The sequence below is a fragment of the Symphalangus syndactylus genome, chromosome 21, assembly GCF_028878055.3.
Source record: "Symphalangus syndactylus isolate Jambi chromosome 21, NHGRI_mSymSyn1-v2.1_pri, whole genome shotgun sequence".
Taxonomy (NCBI): Eukaryota; Metazoa; Chordata; class Mammalia; order Primates; family Hylobatidae; genus Symphalangus; species Symphalangus syndactylus.
This window is the reverse complement of record NC_072443.2, coordinates 47,707,789-47,731,182: the sequence shown is the minus strand read 5'-3', so window position 1 is coordinate 47,731,182 and position 23,394 is coordinate 47,707,789. Positions and strand designations below refer to the sequence as shown.

General features: G+C 43.0%; 1 protein-coding gene across 1 annotated transcript in view; it reads left to right on the top strand.

Annotated features, from left to right (window-relative positions):
* Window positions 1–1,368: 1,368 nt before the first annotated feature.
* Window positions 1,369–23,394, top strand: part of MYLK (myosin light chain kinase) — a 279,682-nt gene continuing 257,656 nt past the window's right edge. The window contains exon 1 of the mRNA XM_055258971.2: window positions 1,369–1,469. The gene's annotated coding sequence lies outside the window, so the exon portion shown is untranslated. The remainder of the gene's footprint in view (window positions 1,470–23,394) is intronic.

The window sequence follows — 23,394 nt, the reverse complement described above, 5'->3', positions numbered from 1 at the left end:
GTACCTTTTGATGAAAAGAACACACAACCATCTATAACCTTACAAAAGACATCAGTCTGAGGAAGACCCTGGATCAGCTGCCAACTTGCTGTCAATACAGAGGACAGAGAAACATGCTGAATTACCTCATGAATGTGCAACCCCCAGACTCTGGAAAACCTCACAGATCAAGGGCTTAAGTTATTTAACAAATAATTGTAAGGAAAAGACTTAAAAGGCAAATAAAGTTAAAAAAAAAAAAAAGAGTAGGGGGAGGGGTAAGGTGCACCCTTGGAAGATACCAAGAAAAACAAAAGCAACACAAGTGACTGCATGAAAGTCAGGTTAGTGGTTACTTTTGGGAGGAGGGAGAAAGGGGGTTGTCATTGAGGTAGGGCACATGGAGAGGCTTCTGGGGTGGCTGGCAGAGTTCTATTTCTTGATCCAGGTGGTGATTACAAGGATGTTCCCTTTATAATAATTTACTAGTTTATATATTTTTTTATGGTTTTCTGTATTTATGTTTTATTTTACAATTAAAAAAATTTGAAAAAACACTCAACCTGCAGTAAACAGTTTTTTTAAAAAAACAAAAGAAGGTCCAAGTGAAGAGATCAGAAGCTATAAAATATTTCATATTGGGTGCAAACTAAATATAAAGCAAGCCAAAACCAGAAACACCTCCTCCCTCCCCCTTTTTTTAATTTAAAGAACTTTGTAAGTATCTTCCAAACCAATGAGAGATTCTTAACACACACAAAGGGAGTATGTCAGAGGAAGCGTGGGGCTGAGTTGCACCACTGAAGGATGTCTGAAAAAAAACTACATAGACAACCTTCCAGCACTAAAACTTTATAGCCCCATGGTTCCGCTGACATCTTCATTTTACAGATTAGAAAACTGAGGCCCAGAGACAGCCAGTGTCCCATACACGCTCACAAAGCTAGCATCAGCCGCCGGCCTAAGGCCTAGGTCTCCCAGTCTGGCACTAAGACACGCACCAAGACAGTACCAGCCCGCTGACCGCCGCGTGCGAGGAGTAACTGGTGCGGTGCAGGGTAAGTGCGAGGGGGCCCCCGGGTCTGGCGCTAGGTTTGGCTGCGGATTCTCCGCTCCCGACTCCGAGGCAGAAGGCGGGTGGGCGTGGCGGGAAGGGCAGCAGGTCCACTCCTCGAGCGCTATGCAAATGTCATGCAAATCAGCGCATGGGGGCTGGAGCCGGTGGTTTGAGTCCTGACCCGGTAGCGCCGCTCCCTCACTCGCTCTCCCCAGCGCGCGTCCGCTCTCCGCACTCCCACTTGCTCTCTCTGTCGCCCGTTCGCTCACCCCCGCCCCGCCCTGCCCAGTCCCGGACGCGCCTCGCGGGCTCCTCGCGCCGCCAGGTCGGCAGCAGGGCGCTGAGCTAGCTGGGAGCCCGCGCTGTGCGCCTGCGGCCGGGGCGCCCCGCCAAGCGCCGGTGCCCCGGCTCCCGGGCCGCCTTCGCCGCGCGGGTGAGTGAGCCCGCCCCACGCTTTTGTCCAGGCGCGGGCCCTGGAAGTCAAGGCTCCGAGGGTGGGAGTTCTGGGTGGTGGCTGGGACCCCCACCGTCTGTGCCCCCCGACTCCCCTGGTGGAGAGGGGCCCCGGGGTGCGGCGAGGAGTCGGGGGCGTAAGGAGACGACCCCAGTGACGCCAGGCTGCACGAGTTTTCTTTTGGGGAGATGAAGTGCTTGGGGACAGTGATGCGATTGCCTCTCTAGGAATCATCTGAAGGGGGTGCCTTTGATTTGAGGGGCGGAGGAGAAGCGGACCCTTCTCCCAGCTCCCAGACCCTCGCTAGAGGACTCGGTGACGGCCTCTGGGAAGAGGGTGCCACGTGAAGGTCCTTCCAGCCCAAATGTGATTCCGGGAAGGTAGGGCGGGGAAGGCGGCCCGCGAGGGCCAGACCTGGCCATCCCAGGCGAAGCTGGGGCGCGGGCTTTGCAGACTTGTTCCTGCTCCATACTCCTCACTTAAGCTCCTTGCCTCGCTCTGCCTCCTTCGCGTTAACTGGGGTCCCATTGTTGAGGGACCTTGTTCGCCGATGATTGCGGTTGGAAAGTTTTGGATAAACTTCTCAGGAGATATGAGCTGTCAATAGTTGAGGTAGACCCCTTCCTGGAACTTACGGAACTAAAAGTCCCTTCAAGACCCAAAAGACTGAATTTCTAGGAGTGGCATTGCAGATGCGAAGATGGGCTGATGGGGAAATGGTTTCTAGGATTTTTTTTAGATTGTGGTGTGTGTGTTGGGGTGTGGGGCACTTTCTATTTCATAGCCAGAAGGAGAAGACCCAGCTCTACTAGAGTCTAGAGGGAGTAAAATTAGCTGTTGTGATTCAGGGAGCTAAGTGGGTGTGGGGAAACACCTGGGCAGTGGGCGTGATGCCAGACCTCAGGCCCTTGGTTTTTACCATCCCTCCTCTCCCCAGGTGTAAAGACCAGAGTATATGCAATGACCCTCCCACCCCACAGCCTTTGAGAGCCTGCCCTGGAGCTGCATCCCCCTTCCAAGAGAGGCTGTGTTCTTCTCCACCTGAATGGAATCCTTTTTGTCAAAATGCACTTATCAATAAATTATTTCCAGATGGTGGGCTTAGAAGGCCCATTTAGGGAACCCCACCCACAATTCAAAGAATCAGGAATCAACAATGCAAGTCTCTGGGAGAAGTGTAGGTGCATCTGGTGACTTTATTAGGTTCCTACAAGGCATTTAGGGTTCTAATAGAACTATCTGTTTTCTTTTCTCTTAAATTCTTGACCTTCTCTCTTCTGTGATTCTCTTAGTCTCTTCCCCGCCTGCACACTGTGGGACTGTGGAGGATGATGCTGCTGGCACCACAGTACTCTAGGGCAGCATGGAATTTTCCTTCCTGCCCAGAATGAGGCAGGAGCCTTGAGTCTGGGAGGAACCTGAGCAGTTGGTCCTGGATCTGGAGTGGTTGGACTCTGGATGTTGGATTGGGTAGTGGGTACTCTGGGGACATGCACAAGAGCTTTTTTGCCAAGATGTACAGGTCTGTCCCATTGTTCACTGATGATACAAAGGATGCTGGACCTCATATGCAGCTAAGCATGAGCTTGGAAACCACTCCACTGTGGGGAAGCATTTATGCTGGTTTATCTCCCATGTTCAGTTTCTTTTGTGTAATAACTGGCTAGCTGAGGAGAAGGGTAGCTGCAGCCTTGTAGATGTTTCCTTGTCTTATTTTTATTTTTATTTTTTATTTTGAGACAGGGTCTGGCTCCGTTGCCCAGGCTGGAGTACAGTGGCATGATCTCGGCTCACTGCAGCCTTGACCTACCAGGCTCAAGGAATCCTCCACCTCAGCCTCCTGAGTAGCAGGGACTACAGGTGTGTGCCACCACACCTGGCTAGTTTTTTGGATTTTTTGTAGAGACAGGGTCCCACCATGTTGTCCAGACTAGTCTAATGGGCTCAAGTGATCGCCCACCTCTGCCTCCCAAAGTGCTGGGTTACAGGCATGAGCCACTGCACCCAGCCGGAGTAGTTGCTGTTTGTGTGAGGTTTGCTCACCCATTCATCAGGGGCTGCTTCCCCAGGGGCCAGATCTTAGAGAACATATACAGAGCAGACTAGGCCTTGAACATTCCTAGTCTAACTGGTAAGGCCAGGTGGCCCCACCTGCTGCCTCAACATGGTAGACAGACAGCTACAGTCACTGCAGAGTAGGGGCTCCTGGCTGGCAGGTGTCGGGGTGGAATCTGCTGAGAAGGCTTGTCAGAGAAGGAGGTGACCCAGATGGTGCAGAGGGGAGAGGCCTTTGAGTTCCAAGGGTGGGGAAAGATTCTGGGTCTCTGGCTAGGGAGATCTTTGCTGGCCTCGGAGGCATAGATTGTGAATGCACTGGGGTCACCATGTACTCAGTGTCTTTGAGAATGACCCCTTGCTTTTATCCTCAAAATATAAGATGAGCCTAGAGTTTGAAACACAACTAGTTGGCTTGTCTGTCTTTTAGGAAGTTCATAAGGTGGGGTGGGGGTTTCAGAATGCAGCCTTGCTTGGGGATTTGGGTACAGTGTCCCATGAGTATGGGGAGTCTTAGTATCTTTCTGAGAACAATACTTCTTGGGAGTCTGGAAATATAAGCCTACTTGGAAGCCCAGCTGCACCTCTCACAGCTCAAACCAACCCACACAGGGTGGGAGATTGTTCATTCTTAAAAGCTTCCTGTCTTGTCTTTTCAGCAAATGTAGTAAAATTTAGAAACAGCACTTAAAAAGTATCCTTTCCCAACAAAAGACAACGTCCTCGCTCAACTTGGCCAACAGACGGTGCATGCAGAGGAAAATGAGGCAGGGCCATTTGCATGGAAAATGTCCATGTGGATGCTCAGGCCTGAGCGGGGTCTACTGGGAGGCCTGAGTGCTCAGAATCAAGGAACCACCCAGCAGTGAGCCAGAGTGGGACAGAGCGATGTCACTGTGATGAGCTCCCATGCCATGTGACTTCTATCTCTTCCCTGTGCTCCCCCAGCCTCCTGCCTTACAAGCAGGCAGATGTGGCTGTCGGGGGCAGCAGTGCCCATACAAGCCACGCCCCTCTCCCACCTGTGCCATTCTGCAGATGGATTCTCTTTATTCTTTCTTGAGTTTTGGCTGCACACTTTTCCATTCGTTTGATGCCAACAGGTTGAGCAAATGCATTCCCCTCACAAACTCAAGGTGGGTGGACCTCCGTATTTGCACTGCAGGCCAGCAGGTGCATCCCTCCTCCTTGTAGCATGCACCTGGTGTGTGAGGGCTGCAGCCCCCATGACATTTACTATGACAGCCAGCCCAGTCTGCTGGGGCAGGAGGAGAGCCAGCAAAAGTTGCTGCCTCATGAGCTGGAAGGTAAGGCTGTGTTTCCAGATGCTCCCACCACCTTCTTTTCCCTGCCCTCCTGCTCACTGTACTTCAGTGTCTGAGGGTGAATGGGCACCCCACTAGGGAACTGTGGAAATTTTTGTGTAGATCTGGCTTCTCAGATTTTCCACGTTGTCCCCATCCCCCCCTCTGTTGGTACTTCCTTGCCCCGCTTCCACCCTCCGCTCCTCTCCTTCCCTGGGTCTTCAGTGCAGAGCCCTCTGGAGACAGAAAGCCCCTTTGGAGACAAAAGAAAAGGGATGAGGAGAGGATTTCCTTTTCTTTCAGACCTGCTTCTTGATTTTTTTCCCTGGCTCTGGGAGCTCAGATCTGTTGCTAATTTGTTAATCCAGGACCTTATGGGTTATTTCTCATAATCTCTGGGGGAACCAAACACCTGCAACTTGGGGCTTTTATAGTTGAGGATGCTGTTTACCTTTCTTGTTTTCAGAGATGAGGATTTCTGATGTATAGTAGGTCTCATTCAGGTTTCTGGCAGGAGGAGGCAGCCAGGCAGGATGTGGTCTTTGGTGTTAAACTTGGGTTCAGTTCCATCCCATTCACTTACTGGCTGGGTGTTCTTGGGCGTGGGTTTTAACCTCTGTGAGCTGACTTGAGTTTTGTCATCTGACAATTAGGGCGGTTATAAAAATTAAATGAACATAGGAATATAAATAGGCACAAAACAAAGAATAGCTTTTATTATATATACCGTGCAGTGTTCTCCAGGTCTATAGAATGACTTGTAAATCAACCAGCAGACACTAATGATGTCTACTTTCTATTGAGCTCTGTAGAGGATTATAAAACAAAGGTAATGTGAGCCAGGCACGGTGGCTCACGCCTGTAATCCCAGCACTTTGGGAGGCCAAGGCGGGCAGATCACAAGGTGAGGAGACGGAGACCATCCTGGCTAACACGGTGAAATCCCATCTCTACTAAAAATACAAAAAATTAGCTGGGTGTGGTGGCGGGCGTCTGTAGTCCCAGCTACTCGGGAGGTTGAGGCAGGAGAATGGTGTGAACCCAGGAGGCGGAGCTTGCAGTGAGCTGAGATGGCGCCACTGCACTCCAGCCCGGGCGACAGTGCGAGACCCCGTCTCAAAAAAAAAAAAACAAAGGTAATGTGCCTATGCTAAGAGACTCTGGGTGGGCAGCAAGAGAGCTAACACATATGAGGTAATTCGAAAACAGGGACAACATGCAATTTCCAAGTTTCATTAAGAGAATTAAAGGATGACAAGAAATTCAGGGTCTAGAGTGATGTGGGAAGGCCTCAAAGATGGAGAGGAGGAAGGGAGGGTGAACATTTGCCAGGAGAGAGGAAGGCAGGAACATTTGGCTCCGGTGTCTGAAGGCTGTCAGCTCCTTCTTTGCTGGGCCCTGGCACAACACCTTTGACCCTGTGGCGTGCTCCCAAACATGCAGGTGTGCTTGTCCTGAGGTTTATTTTGGGAGTGGTTTTCATTCTGGCCTTATTTTCCCTCTGCTGCCAATAATATTTCTGAAACATCTGAAATTGTTTTATTTTATACTCGATCAAAAATATTAAGAGGCAATTGGGTGGCCAGAGTGAAAGCCCAGAGGCCCGTAGAAGACTTTTGGGTTTCTGGGGCTTTGTGTTGTCTTTTCATGCCTCATGTATTGTAGCTCACTTCCTAGTTCCGGAATCACAGGGTGTTAGGACTAAGGCTCAAGTCCACTTGATCTTTGCATTGGACTGAAGAGGAAACTCTGGCCTAAGACGCCAAGTGGTGGCTGGGTACGGTGGTTCATGCCTGTAATCCCAGCACTTTGGGAGGCCAAGGCGGGTGGATCATCTGAGGTCAGGAGTTCAGGACCAGCCCGACCAACGTGGTGAAACCCCATCTCCACTAAAAATCCCAAAATTATCCGGGTGTGATGGCAGGCCCCTGTAATCCCAGCTACTCAGGCGGCTGGGGCAAGAGAATCACTTGAACCCAGGAGCAGAGGTTGCGGTGAGCTGAGATCACACCACTGCACTCCAGCCTAGGCAACAAGAGCAAGACTCCGTCTAAAAAAAAAAAAAAAAAAAAAAAATTCAAGTAGTAGAGCCAGCATCAGCCAGAGTTCTCATCACTATCTACCCTGGTGGAGGATAGTGATGGCACAGGAAGGTGAACGGCCTGACATAGGCAGGAAAAATGGATACATTTGTTCCCTCATCTGCCCCACCTGCTTCTCTAGAGTCCTTGAAGGCTGTCCTCTTTAGTCTGAGGGTCCTTTGGGGAACAGGAGTGAATGCCCTTCCTTTATCTGGCCTGTGATCACTGCCATCTGTCTGCTTCAGGGCCCCTGGATACCGAGTGCTATTCCTCTTTCCTGGGGTCAGACTACATGGAATGTCATCTGAGGCTGCGGGAAACACCAGGAAGATGCCCCGGGTTTGGGGGCTAGCTCCAGCACTGTCTCCTGCTATGTGACGTGGTATCTCCAGGTCTCAGATTGTCCACCTTTAAATGGACAGAGAAGCCCTTCTCTACTCATCTGATGAGGCTGTAGGCAGATGAACACGTGCTCAGCAACCTGTGCTTGTGATGCGGTCGTAAGGGTAGTGTCCTGCTAGGCACTGTGCTCCTGGAGGTCACCGGCTGTAGTTCATCTTGTATCCTTACGCATAGCCTGGTGCCTGACACACCACAGGTGCTCAGTACATCTGGGTAGAAGGACTGGCTAATGGGGTAAATGGAGGTGCTCAGAGAAGATTCTAGGGGATTTGCTGTCTGCCACTCCATGAGAAGGCACTTTCCACTCATTCACCTCACTTCTTCAGTTATGTCTTCTATAGGGCTAGGTATACTTCATTCTAACTTTTCTCCTGAGCTTTATGCATCTTTCCAGCTAAGTACTGAGTCCATTCATAGAACATGACTCAAGCAGATGTATTCCTAACCTTCCCCATTATCCAAGTTAAATTTCCATTTGGTATTTTCCTATTAGTGTCAACAGGGTGATCATTTTCGTAATCAGTTGGTTGCTAATCTTGTGGAAACAAGTATGTTCACGAGGAAGCAGCAGGTGGTTTTAGAACATGCCTGGAAGAACATAGTTCTTACCTTGCAACCTGCCTCTGATTACTACCAAAAGCTCCTGCCTTTCCAGTAGTCACTCATGGTGTACATGATACAATCAACGCAGCTGCTACTGATGTTACCCAATAGTATGTTTTAGGGAGTTATCAGGCTTCTTGTTGCAATTGGGCAAGTACCTAGGGGGCTCAGCTCCTCCCCTGTGGGCCTGCTGATTATCCCAGGCAGAGAAACACTTGGTTTTACTTCGATACTACTATTTTCTCCTGACCAGACCGTACTAGCTCACACTTGGAGTATTAACTGTGGCGTCTCTGTAGCCCAAATACATCATACACTTGATTGCTTTGTTGATCTAGAACATAGTCTGACTGTGTCACCACCTTCAGAAACCCCCGGTGGCTCCGTTTCACACAGAACAGCCTTAAGCTGTTCACAGGCCTCTATAATCTGACCTCCAAGCCCAGTCTCACAGCAGCCACCCCCACACTCCTTGATCCCACTACAACCAGACTTCTTGTCTCAGCCCAATTTATACTTTCCTGTGTCTCTGAGTGTGACTGTAAGTTCATCCTCACCTGGAATATTCTTCACTTGTCTCTTTGATTGTCAGGTTCTTCTATCCTTAAATATTTGTTCAGGGAATGAGTTAAGTTCCTAATAACTGTCAGATACTGCCCCTAGAGGCTGCTTCTGACCTTTTCAGCCTCAACTTCTCTAGAAATAAGTCCCTGTAAAATTCTTTTTACAGAGACAAGTCATAAATTATCATGGTATGTTTTTATCATTTGTTTAATTTTTCTCATGCTAAAATTTTATATCTGTAACTATACTGAAAAAATATCAAGGGAAGAACATGCTAATGCCTCTGTTTCCTCATAGCAGTGGTTCCAGAACTGGCTGATAACAAAATCTCTTTGGGAACCTTGTTTGAAAAATAATCTATGGCTCCCCAGTCCCAGCCCAGACTACTTTGGTGGGGTCAGGGAATCTCTGGTTTAACAAAGCTTTTCAGGTGTTTCTGATGTCAACCTGATTTGATTTTTCGCTATGTAATTATTTCTATTATTTCTTTGATTTGTGTATTAGGAGGGATTCTTCAAAATTAACAGAAACCAATTCAGGCCAGCTGTAGAGAAAAAAATAAAGGTAATAGCATGATAAAAGATAGATTCTCGTATTTTTTTTTTTTTTTCGTATTTTCTTTATTCCAAATTATAGGCACTAAGATTTGTATCACTTTATAGTTTCTCAGGAAAAAGCACTTCCTTTCATATAGACAATTTTAGAAAAGTTTCTAAACTACAATATACCTTTATTTTTGAAATTGCATACCAGTTTCTTCATCATTATGATCAAAATATAAAGATCCTTCTGAACTATGATAATGTGATAACTGATATAATCTATCAGAGTTACATATGATTTCAGGGTGAAATGCTGTTTTTCATAATCTGTGTTCATGATTTTTGAATGTTGATGCATTCTTGCATTCCTGGAATAAACACTTAGTCATAATGTATAGTTTTTTAAAAAAAATACCCTAGTGACTTTGATTTTCGAATATTTTATTTTGGTTTTTTACATCTATAGTCCTAAGTGAGATTGAACTATTAATTGTCTTTGCTTCCCTTGGCCAGTTTTGTATGTGCCCACAATTTTGACATTTTTGGCACCTTTAGGATTGAAAGAATAAGTCTGAGGAATATTAAAGTCTACCAGGGTTTTATCTACATATTCTTCAGATTAAATTTTGAGTTCTGGCTTTTCTGTAAGTAATATTGCTAAAAGTTAGATATGTTTTTCTAAAAGCTAACTGGAAGCTTTGAAAAAAATAAATATTCAGTATCTACCTGATCATCTGTTGCACATAAATCAGTCACACCAACTTTTCCTAGCTTCGGTGTATTCTGGTCTGGTAAATTTGGCAGTTTTACTGCCTTTTGATTCCGTTGTTTGACAAATGATCAGCATTTTCCCAGGTACACAATAACTTTTCAGTGCTGCATCATAATAGGTTTTTTTGAAGACTCTTTTTCTTTCTCATGTAAAAAAGTAGATATAATTTATATACAGTAAAATTCACCTGTTTTAATGTACAATTCTGAACAATTAGTACACAATTATGAGAAAGTTCAGTTCTGAATTTTGACAAATGTATATATAGTCATATAGGCACCATCACAACTGAGATACAGAAGAGCTCCATCACCTCCCAGAATTGCCTTGTGAGCTTTTGTTGTCTGCTCTTCCACCACCTGCAGACCTTGGCAGTTACTGATCTACTTTCTCTCCCTGTGTTCTTTCCTATCTCAGAATGTCATAAATGGAGTCATGGTTTGTAGGCTTTTTAGTGTGCCTGCTTTCACTTAGCATTAATGTGTTCGAGATTCATCCATGGTGGTGGGTATATCAATAGGTCATTTGCTTTTGTTGCTGAGTATTATTTCATTGTAAAGATGTATCACCATGTGTTTACCTATTCCCCAGTTGAAGGACATTTGGGCTGTTTCCAGTTTGAGGTGATAATGAACAATTCACTATCAATATTTGTGAACAGATTTTTGTGTGAACATAGATTTCATTTCACTTGGGTAAATATCTAGGATTGGGGTTTCTGGGAGGTATAGTAAATGTAATAGAATACCAAACTGTTTTCCAAAGTGGCTGTACCATTTTGCATTCCTGGTAGTAATATATGAGGGTTATACTTTCCACATCTTTGTCAGTACTTGGTATTGTCAGATTTTAAAAATTTTAGACATTCTAATAGGTATAGTTTTATCATATTGTGTTTTTAATTTGAATTTCCTTAGTGACTACTGATGTTGAACATCTTTGTACTTATTTGCCAAACATATATTGTCTTTGGTGAAGTATCTGTTTAAGTCTTTTGCCCAAGTTTTATTGGATTGTTTTTTTCCTTATGATTTAGATTTGAGAGCTCTTTATATATTCTGGACATTAATCTTTTATCGGGTACATGTTTGGCAAATATTTTCTTGCCGTCTGTAGCTTGTCTTCTCATTCTCTTTAACAATGCCTGTTACTGCATAGCAGAAGTCTTTAATTGTGATGAAATTCAATTTATCAATTTTTAAAAATGTGTTATGCTTTTGCTGTTGTATCTAAGAAATACTGACCTAATGTGGAGTCATTAAGATTTTCTCCAGTGCTTTCTTCAAGATGTTTTACAGTTTTAGGTTGTATATTTAGTTCTGATCCATTTTAAGTTAATTTTTATACATGATGTAAGGTATAGATAGAGATTCTATTGTGCGTATGAATGTCCAATTGTGCTAGCACCACAGTGAAAAGATTATCCTTCTCTTATTGAATTGTCTTTGTACCTTTGTTGAAAATCAGTTGAGCATGTATGTGTGGTCTATTCTGAGTATTCTGTCCCATTGATTTATGTGTTCTTTCAACAATACCACACTGTATTGATTATTGTAGCTTTATTGTAAGTTTTGAAGTAAAGAAATTTGAGCCCTTCAACTTAGTTCTTTCTTTTCAAAATAGTTTTGGCTATTACAGATTTTTTGGCCTGACATATAAATTTTAGAATCATCTTGTTGGCGTCTGCATACATTCCTGATGGCAGTCTGTTGGTATTGCATTGAATCTATAAATCAGTTTGGAGAGAATTGATATCTTAACAATGTTGGGTTTTTGAGTACCTAAATAAACTATATTTCTCCCTTTAGGTCATCTTTGATTTCCTTATCAATATTTTATAGTTTTTAGCATATAAATATTGAACATATTTTGTCATGTTTATAGCTATGTATTTCATGTTTTGGTGCAATTTTTAATGGTACTTTTAGTAAAATTCTGTTTTCCAATTGTTCATTGCTAGTATTTATAACTACAATTGATTTAGTATTTTAATGGATTTTTTAAAAATTTAAATCAGAATAAAGTACAGCAAAATATGTACTTGCAGAGTTTGAAAATCTAATGTGATTAGTAGCTAGCTAAATCTAATGTGTAACTTAAACAATTTAAAAGACTGGGATATAGAATCAATTTTCAGCCCTCATCAGCTCTTAACTATTTCCCTGAGCTTTTTAATTATTTTTAAGCAATTGATTTTTGTTTGTTGACCTTATATCTTTTAACTTTTCTAAACTGACTTATTAGTTCTAGTAGCTTTTTTTCTAGATTCTTTGAGATTTTCATCATAGATAATCATGTCATCTCTGAATAAAGACAGTTTTATTTATTCAATTCCAATTTCTTTGCCTTTATTTTTCTTGCTTTATTGTGCTGGTTAGGATTTCCAGTATAATGTTAAACAGGAGTGGTGAAAACAGACATCATTGCCTTATTTCCAATCTTAGGAGGCAGGCGTTGAGTCTTATATCATCTTGTGTGATATTAGTCATAGGTTTTTTGTAGATACTTTTTATCAGGTTGAGGAAGTTTCCTTCTAGTTTGCTTAGATTGTCTTTACCGTGAATGAATAATGATTTGTTCAAGTGCTTTTTATGGATCTGTTGAGATGATCATATTTTTTTCTTTTGTCCATGAGTTGGCAAACTTTTTCACAAAGGGCAGTGTGAGAAAAATAAATATATATTTGGTCTTTATTTTCAGTTTCTGGCATAGAGCTTCTAAAACCCTGAGAATTTCCTGAGTGAGAGTGGTGAGAGGAATGTCTTTGGTTATTCATAATAAGTCCCTTTCAACCATACCTGAGTTTATGCTGGTGAGGTGACACTTGGTGAACCCCTGTATAGCTTCAGGATGGGGGCTGATTGTCAGAGGAACCAACCATGAAATTAGAAGGTTGGAATTTTCAGCACACCCTGCCCCAACATCTAGGGAGGGGAGAAGGGCTGAACACCGAGCAAATCACTAATGGCCAGTGATTTAATCAATGATTCCTTTGTAACGGAACCTCTGTAAAAACTCCTAATCAAAGGAGTTTGGAGAGCTTTGGAATTGACTAAACACACTGAGATGCTGGCAAGGTGCTGGCAATGCCTAGAGAGGGCATGGAAGTTCCCTGCCCCTTTTCACATACCTTGTCCTGTGTATCTCTTCCATTTGGCTGTTCCTAGGTTGTATCCTGTAAAATAAACTGGTAAATATAAGAAAAGAGGGCTCTCAAGTTCTGTAAACCATTCTAACAAATTATCAAACCCAAGAAGGGGGTCATGGGAATCCCTGACTTATCGTCAGTTGGTCAGAAATATGAGGGGCCCAGGACTTGTGATCAGCATCTGAAATGGGGGCAGTCTTGGGGACTGAGCCCTTAAGCTGTAGGATCTAACACTAACTCAAGGTTGATAGTGTTAGCATTGAATTGGATTGTAAGATGCAGCTGGTGTCTAGAGAGAGATTTGGTTGGTATGAGGAAAAAAACTCCATATAGCTGGGTGTCAGAAGTGTTCTGGAAGTTAAAAACAGGTCATAGTAGCCAGATAACAAATATTTTAGGCTTTGTGGGCCATAAGGTACTTTATTCAACTCTCTGCTCAACTCTCATAAATCTCCTCTACTCAGTGATTCAGCTCTGCCATTTGTAGCATGAAAGCGGCCACAGACAATAGATGGATAAGTGAATGGATGTGGCTGTGTTCCAGGAAGCTGTATTTATAAAAACAGGCTGCAGGTTGGATTTGGCCTGCTGGTCATAGTTTTCCCAGTCATAGTTTGCTGATCCTTGCTTTAGTCTATTGATATGTGGAATTACAGTAATTGATTTTCAAATGTTTAACCAGCCTTACATTCCCAGAATAAACTCCACTTGTGGCATATTATTAATCTTTTTATATATTGCTGGATTTGGTTTACTCAATGTCATTGAAGTTTTTTGTGTCTATATTCATGAAGGATATTGATCTGATGTCTTTGTCTGGTTTTGGTGTCAGGGTATATTGGTAGCCTTATGAGTTGGGAAGTATTCCTTCCTCTTCTATTTTCTGGAAGAGTTTGCATAAAACTGTTGTTATTTATTCCTGAAAGTTTTGGTAGAATTTGCCAGTGACACCTGAGCCTGAAGTTGTTTTGCGGCATGATTTTCAACAGCAAATTAAATTATTTAACAAATATAGGACTGTCCAGGTTATTTGTTTCTTCTTGAGTGATTTTCAGTAGGTTATATCTTTGGGATAATTTGTCTATTTAATCTAAAAGACAGAATATTTATAAATGTTCATAATATTATTATCTTTTTAATTTCTTTAGGAATTGTAGTAATGTCTCATTTTCTATTCCTGATATTTATAGTTTGTATCTTCTCTTTTGCTCTTGGTCAATCTGGCTAGCAGTTTGTGAATTTTATTGGTTCTTTCAAAGAACCAGGGGTTTGTTGGTTTGAGTTTTCTCAATGTTTTTTGTTTCCAGATTCATTGGTTTTTCTTTATCATATATTCTGCTTGTTTTGGGTTCAGTTGCTCTTCCTTTTCTAGTTTGCTAAAGTGAATGCTTAGATCATTGATTTGAGACCTTTCTTCTTTTCTGATAATTTCTAGGGTTCTCCTTTTCTGGGACAATTGGGTTGGGAAAGGGGACATGGAGGTGTAGAACCAGTTTTCCTACCTCTAAGCATTTATTAGGAGAGCTTTAGTAAAAGCCTTACCAGCAGGGAGCCCTGAGGCTTCTGCTTGGGGGTGGGACCAATGGGAAGGAGGCAAAGGGTCACACCATGGACTGTTTCTTTCATGGGAAGCAGTGGCCTGGTCTTCCCACCCTGACGGTCTAGGACCCTAATGCTCATCTGCCTCCCAATATGGTCTGTAGAAAGGAGAGGAAAGGGAGTTGGAGTTGCTGCAGTGTTGTTGGATAAAAGGGTTCTCTCCTAATAGTTTAGAACAGGAGCTGGTGGACTTTTTCTGTAAAGAAGCAGATACAGATAGTAACTATTTTCAACTTTGCAGGCTATACCATCTCTGTCACAGGTATTCATCTCTGCCACTGGAGCATGGAAGGAGCTGTAGATAACATGTAAATGAATGGGCATGGATGTGTTTCAGTAAACCTTGGTTTACAAAAATAGATAACAAGCTGGATTTGGCCCATGGGCCACAGTTTGCCTACACCTGCTTTAGTCTGCTAATGTGGTGAATTACACTGATTGATTTTCAACTGTTCCAGACAAGTTGTATTCTTGAGATAAATTCCACTTGGTTTAGAGCATCTGGTCTGTGCTGGCCCTGTCTTTGTTTCTCAGCTTGCGTTGTCACTGAGCCATGAGCTTCTCAGGGGTGGGGCCACAATAGGGCCATCTGATCTCCTGTCAGGTGTATGGTAGATGGCTAGTGAACCTTTGTGGCTGGGTGGAAACACCTGTGCCCTTCGGTGGTCCTCTGCTGCAACTTCCTTTTTGGGTCCCCCCAGGAGCCTAGAAGAAATGGAGGTTGGGTGGAGGAGTTGGGCTCAAGTGCTGTCACTGCAGGCCCCAGGCTGATCTTTCATTTTGAGACTATTTTAGAAATGTGACTCATGTTTGGTCTGTGAGGCGTTGCTTTCTAATTACTCTCTGTCCTTTTTCTGGGGGATGTGGTTGGCACCATAGCTGGCAGGCTCAGGAATTCAGGCCTCCAGGTGCCAGCCCAGTGCTGGTGTTCTAAAAGGGCTTGATTGACCCCTTTCCAGGACCATGGCTTTCTAGATCCTTTTATAGAGGAGTGTGCCTGTGTGTGGGAAGGGGAAGAGCAGGAGGGGCCAGGCCTTTCTGGCTCCTAAATGACCTTCATGCCTGTGGAGTGTGGACTAGATAGAGCCATGTGACAAGGCATGACAAACGGATTTTGCACAGGTAGATTTCATCGTCCATCTTAGCCACTTTTCCTAATTGATTGGGAGGGCTGGGTGAGTGGTTGATGGGAAAGGTCTGGAGCTGACAGACCCGGGTTTCAATCCCAGCTCAAGAACTTATTAGATGGGTGAATCTGGGCACATTATTTAACTACTCTGAACTTCAGTTCACTTCCTTATAAAATGGAGATGTAACAACCTCCCAGAATTGTTGTGAGGGATGTGTTAAGTCCCTCACTTTCTCTCCTGGGCTGACAGAGGTGAGCAGAGTGGTGGACAACAGAAGTGCAAAACGACTTGAAAACATCATGGGAGAATCCATTTGCAGACTGGGATATGGAGCGGGTGTGCTGGTCCCCTTTTCCTGCCTAGAATATTTCCGAGCTGAAAGATGGGGAGGGGTGATTCAAGGGCCAAGCCTCTATTCTGCTCTGGAGCAAGACCACCCTAGGTCTGGATGATGCCTTAGGTTGTTTGGGCCTCTTGTCTTTCATTGTTCAGCCAGGTTCACTGGGATAGGAACCTGGAGCTGTGCCAGTCCTGGTTTAGTGGAATTAGTTGCACAGTTGCCTTGGATTTAATGGGAAAATTTAAGGCCTCTTGGACCTGTTGATAATAATAACCCTCCTTATGACCACCCATGTGGGAGGAGTGAGGAGAGTCACCTCCAACTGCCTTCAGAACACCACCACCTTTTCATGTGTTCTGAGGTTTCTGCTTTCCTCTTAACAAGGTTCAAGACCCTTTTGCACAGGTGTTGGGGATGAGGACCCTGCTTTCCTGCAGAGTCTGTGAGTTAAGGGCTCTACTGCTCCTAGGCCACCCTGCTCACCCTAGACTGAGGCCTCATTGCCTTCTGGGACAATCAGACCAAGGCTTTTACTGGAGAGCTCATAAAACTTGTTAAGGATCAAGTACTAGATAAAGTTCCAATTTTGTCACCCTGAGATACTCTTGTATTATTGTACCTGAAAACAGTATTGAAACACAGATCTCATTGTGACACCCCTGGTTAAAAACAATGTTAATCCCCTGCTACATAAAAGACAAAATTTCAACTATTCAACGTGGCATGTAAAATAGGCTGCAATTAGGCCTGCCACCTAAAATATTCAGTTATTATTTTGCTATAAATACTTCTTATTTTGATAATGTTTTACAGTTTACTTGTACATTTTACATTTAATCTTTGTCAATCTTATGATATCGTTCTTGTTCCCACTTTGTAGTTGATGGCCCAAAGCTTAGGGAAGTTAAAAGAAATTTGTCCAAGATCAGATGGCCACAATAAAGTCAAACCAAGCACAGGGTATAAATTAGTGCTCACTTGCTACTTCCTCACTGTATGACCTTGAACAAGTTTATTTATCTGTAAAGAATCAGGGATAATACAACAAACTTGTAAAGTTTTTGTGAGGATTAAATGAGAAAATCCAAGCAAAGTGCTTGGGAGAATGCCTGGCACATAGTAAGTGCTCAGAAAATGTTGGGTATTATTATGATACTCTATTTTAATTATTCCAAAATTAATGTTTTCAGTTTTTAATTCCACTATTATAAGTAACACTGTTATAATGATCTTTGTCCAAATAGTTTATTTTTTCTGTTGTATTATTTCCTTGGATTATATTCCAAGAAAAGCATTACTAGGTCAAAAGATACGATCCTCTTTTTTTGCCTTTGTTCCACATTGCCAACTAGCCCTTTAGAAGGATGGTTCTCATTTAAAAGGCAGCTACTAGACTCATGAGAGTGAACTCTCTCCCATCGGTGGTACTTTTGTGCAACCTCTCAGCCCATCAGAGGGCCTATACCAGTCATTTATCAGTCAATGAGGGTTATAATTATCACCTTCCAAAAAGACCAACAGATCCTAGACTGGTTGGAGCCAAACTTTATAAACTAGGTTGTGCCTACAGCAAGACACAGGACCCGGCTAATCAGCAAACTGTACTAAAAACTCTAGAAATGGCTGACCTCTCAACTCACTTTCTGTAGGGCTCTGTGGGAGTCTTTGCGTGTACACAGCAGGTAGATAAGAAGGAGTGGTACTGGGGGAGGCAGGAGTTGCTTATGAGCTGTGGACCTGAGGATTGTAGGGAAGAAGACTGTATGGGAACCATGTGTGGCTTCAGACTTTTTATGTAGGAGAGTGTATGCATTTGTTTGGGTTATGTAACAAAGTATCACAAGCCAGGTGGCTCAAAACAGTGGAAATTCATTTCCTCACAGCTCCAGAGGCTGGAAGTCTGAAATCAGGGGTTCAGAGTCAAGCTTTCCACTGCAGGTTCTGGGAGGATCCTTCCTTGACTCTTCTGGCTTCTAGTGGCTGCCAGCAGTCCTTGGCATTCCTTGGTTGCATGTGTGTCACTCCAGTCTCTGCGTCCATCTTCACATGGACTTCTCCCCTCTGTGTCAGTGTATGTTCACATGATGTCCTCCTCTCTGTGTGTCTGCATCCAATGCATCCAAATTTCCTCCTGTTTTTTTTGTTTTTTTTTTTGATACTAGCCATTGGATTAAATCCCATCCTAATTCAGTATGACTTCGTCTTAACCTGATTATATCTGCAAAGACCCTATTTCCAAACCAGGTCACATTCACAGGTACCAGAAGTTAGGACTTCAATAGGATTTTTGGGGGGACACAATTCAACCCATGACAGATGGATTGGGAAGAGAAAATGGAACATGTCCATTTTTCATATCACAGACTACACCGTGGATGGGGCTGTTGGTGGAGAAAATTATGGACAGTTGTAGTGTCACTGGTGGGAATGCTGGACAGTTGTCTGGGCCAGTGCTGCTTCTGTTCTTGGCCTCCCCAGCCCCACTTACCCTAAGGATTTGTCACAAAACTAGTCACTGATAAGTATTAGGTGCTTCTAGCTGGGATGATGCAGCCACAGCAGAAAGAGCTTAGCCACCGAGGGAAAGGGGTGTTCTAGGAGCCAGTGGGGAGTCATAGAAATAACAGGACTGGGCAGACATGCAGATCTCAGGTTAAGTCTCAGGCTACCTGGAACACCATGGCCTCAGTTTCCCCATTGAAGGGTAAGGAGGAAGGGACTGCATAGCTTCTGACGTCCCTTTCTGTTTGGCATTATAGAATTCTAACAGGAGAGGTAACATTTAAGAGACACCCAAGCTCCTTGACCCTAAGGGTTGTCCTGAGGTCTGTCTGGGTGACGAGGTGTGAGCAGCTGATATGGGTGGGTACTGGGGAGGGGACAATGTGGTATTTCCCATCCCAGGTCTTTCTTTCCAACAAAACTTTATTCAAGTCACCTCTCCATGAGGCCTTTCCTGGCCACCCTCTCTAAAATTTCAACCTCATCCTGATATTTCATGTCCCCTCTTTCAGTTTTATTTTTTCTCCTTATACTTATCCCCTATCCAACATGGTTTACATTTTATGTATTTTCCTCACTAATTGTCTGTTTTTCCCACTAAACAGTAAGCTCCTTGAAGGCAAGGATTTTTATCCAGTTCTAAAATAATGCCTGTCACATACCAGGCACTCCATACGTATTTGTTGAATAAATGAAGGTGTGGTAAACCTGATAAATTGGGTGAAAATTTAAAGGGGGGTGTACCAGTTACAGTCTTTGAAAGGTCTCAGTCCTCCTTGGCTCCAGCCCCCTAGCCAAGACTGCCCAGGGTCCTGCCATAAGTAGCACCTATTTCTGCAGGGTTTGTTCCAGTCATCAATTGCTGGGACAAAACTCTCCCAAACAGTAGCATAAATAGTGGCATAAGACAACAATCATTTTGTTATGCTCTGGGGTTCTGTGGGTCAGGAATTTGAACAGGACACAGTGGGGATGGCTTGTGAAGACCTGAAAAGCTGAGGTGACTCAAACAGCTAGGGGCTTGGATCATTTGGAGGCTTCTTCACTTACCATCTGGCTTCTAGACTGAGACAACTTGAAGGCTGGGTTCAGCTGGGATACCTGGAGCCAGAGTGCCTACATATGGCCTCTCCATGTGGCTTGGGCTTCCTCACAGCATGGTGGCTGGGTTCCTGGAGCAAGCGTTCCCAGAAGGAGCATTCCATGAGAGCCAGGTGAAGACTCCCTGGTCTTCTATTACCTGGCCTCAGAAGTCACATAGTGTTGCTTTTTGCCATACTCTGTTGATCAAAGCAGCCATAAGCCTGCACCTTGATAGGAGTGTCAAATATTTTGAGACCATGTTTTAAAACTGCCACAGGAATCTTACCACTTTATCACCACTCCCAATCTAAAGTTAACCTGAAGTAAAAATCTGCCACCTTCAGATCAGGACTTACGGTAAATTATACCTGTTCTCTACCTCAGTCTTCACTAATTGAGCTTCTTCAGGACAGAGTCTGCCATGTTTATGTTTTTTGAAGCACCTAGCACATTATCTGGCACACAATAAGTACTAAGCAAGTCAGCAAGCAAGGGAATGAATGAATGCACGAACACAGGGAATGGGTGTTTTCTGTGGCTGGCTTAGCACTGCTAAGTAGCTACAGGAAGACTTGAAACTCCTGTCTATTAAGGCCAAAGTTTTCTAACCAGTTTCCATTCAAATTCTGCAAAAGCTGTGGGTTAGGAATAGATTCCTGTGGAAGAGACATGAGTATGGAGATAGAAGTTGTATGGTATGTTAGGGAATACTGGTAATCTGGTTTGACGATAGCAAATAATTTCTGTATTTTCCTAGGACAATGGTAGAATAAGGCTAGAATGTAAGGGCCTTGTTGCAGGCCACTGAGTATAGATATTATTCATTAATGAAGAGTCATCAAATATTGTTGAGCAGCAGAGTACATGTAATAGGAGCTGTGAACTAGGAAGATTGACCTGCCAGTGACATTCAAAACAGATTGGAATAGGGAACCCCAAAGATAGGCAAAACAGAAGGTTTGAAATCCAGGTAGGCAACCAGGGCCTGAACCAAGCTAGAAACTGCAGGAAAGCCAGCAAGGGGAGGGATGTGAGTGATTGTGAGGTTAGCATGTGTTTGGGGCCATGTGAGAGGTGACAAAGAAGAGAATGTAAAAGATGATGCAACAATCGCATATATTTAGAGACGGAGTCTGTCACTCAAGCTAGAGTGCAGTGGCTGCAATCTCGAACTCCTGGGCTCAAACGATCCTCCTGCTTTTAGCTTCCTGAGTAGCTGGAGCTACAGGCATATGCCACCATGTCTGGCTAATTTTTTTACTTTTTGTAAAGACAGGATCTCACTATGTTGCCCAGGCTGGTCTCAAGCTCCTGGCCTCAAGCAATCCTCCTGTCTCAGACTCCCAAAACACCAGGAACACTTTTACATTGTAGGGACTAATTTCTATAATTTTGTTATAAAAATTTTCAAATATACAGCAAAGTTTAAACACATGTATGGTGAATACATATATTCCCTCCACCTAGATTCTAAAGTTAACATTTTCCTGTATTTGTTTTATCACCTGTCCATCCTTCCATCGTCAATCAGTCCATCTTGTTTTTGTGATATGTTTAAGTCACAGACATTGGGAAATTGTACGTGTTCCCCTAAATACTTAAGCATGCATACCATTACCTTGAGTTGAATATTGTTTACATTATTTTTTCTTTTGAGGTAAAACTTATTTATAGTGAAATGAACAAATCTTAAGCATAGCATTGGATGACTTTGGACAAAAGCATGCACCCGTGCAATCCAAACCCCTTTCAAGATTTGGACATTACCATCATTCTACAGAATTCCTTTATATTTCTTTCCAATTTCTGTCCCCACCCTCCAGATGCAACCATTATTCTAATATTTAAGGAACAGATTTGTTTTGTCTCTCCTAGAACTTCACATAAATGAAATTGTATGGTATATATTCTTTGGCTTAGTGTTTTTTTCATTTGACCTGTTTTTGAGATTTATCCATGTTGTTTTGTGTATCAGTCCATTCCTTTTAATTGCTGAGGAGTATTTCGTTTATGGCTGTACCACAGTTTACTTATCCCATTTCCAGTTTTTGGAAAAAAAGTTGTTTCCAGTTTGGCTATTATGAATAAAGCTGCTATGAATATTTTTGTATAGGTGTTTTTGGGTAGACATATGTTTTCACTTCTCTTGGGTAAATATCTAGGAGTGGAATTGCTAGGTCATAAGATGAGTCTATGTTTAGTTTTGTAAGAAACTACCAAAGTGTCTGTTTCCACATTTATACACCTATATTTCCAATATATCAGAATCTAGTTGCTTCACATCCTCATCAACATTTGGTGTTGTCAGTCTTTTTAATTCTAGTCATTCTTGTGGATACTGCTATGGCAGATCCTATTATAGTTGTAATTTGCATTTCCCTAATAATTAAGGATATTAAGTGCTATTATGTGCCTATTGACCATTTATGTATCTTTCTTTTTGAAGTGTTATTCAAGTATTTTGCCCATTTAAGAATTTGAATTGTCTTTTTATTATTGAGTCATAGGAATTTTTTATTCTGAATACCAGTTCTTTATCAGATACATGATTTGCTAACATGTTTTTCTAATTTGTAGCTTGCCTATTCATTTTCTTTCTTAGATCAGAAGTTTTACATTTTGATAAGGTCTAATTTATCTTTTTTTTTTTTTTTGGCAAGGCTATTTTTTTTCTGTGTCCAAAGAAACTTTCACCAACCCCCAAATTACCAAGATAATCACCATGTTTTCATCTAGAAGCTTTATAACTATAGTTTTTATGTTTAGGTTTGTCATCCATCTCAAATTAATTTTTGTGTATAGTGTGAAGTAGGGATCAAGATTTCTTTTTTGCCCCTGTGGATATCCGTTGTTCTAGCCCCATTTGTTGCAAAAACACCTTCCTTTTTGTTAGGTACTGTTTTTATTCTCTTGCAGAAGAAGAAATTGAGACAGAGCTAGGTTAAGTAACCGCACCTGGCAGAGACAGAGCCAGGATTTGAACCCAGGCAGTCTGGATGCAGAGCCCGTATTTAAACCACTGTGTTATAATAACCCTTCTTACGTGGATGACAGGTTTTCAACATGAATGCAGGCAACTCAGTGTAAAGCCCTGGTAGGGAATTCAGGAAGCAGGGGAGTTCAGTTTGGGATTGAGCTGGGGAGCCCATGGGATACCTAAGTGGGCACAGTGGGGAGAAGATAGAAAAAAGAAGGAAAAACTTGGAAGAACAAGTAGGGGAGAAGGGAGGTGGGGGCTGCTGACAGGGGATGTTGTTAAGCCTAACCTGGATTTCAACTTTTTTATTTAGCATCAGGGGATTGGTTCTCTGTCATATCAATCCTGGTCTAGAAGAGTCATGAAATAGGCAAGATACAGCTAGTCTAAATCTTTTGAATCTAGGTAGTAAGGGTGACATGAGCAAGAGTCATAAAGCCAGAGAAGATAAATAGATTAAGTAGAGGTAGGGAAAGTCAGCAAGCCTCATGTTTAGGATGCCTACTCTCTGTTAGACAGACCTGGCTTCAGGTCTTCATCCAGGCCTTGCAGCTCACTCTGTGATCTCAGGCAGGTTACTTCATTTCTGTACCTCATTTTTCCTCATCTGTAAAATAGAGATAACACTAAACTCACTGAATTAAAATACATAATGGTTTTAGTATCTGGCACATACACTCAATAATGGTGTGTCAGCTATTTTAAGATTCAGTATTTTAAGAATGTGGTCAAGGCCCAGAAATGTAGTAGACCCTCAGGAAAGCTTGCTGAATACACAGATGAACTCCAGGGACACAGTATT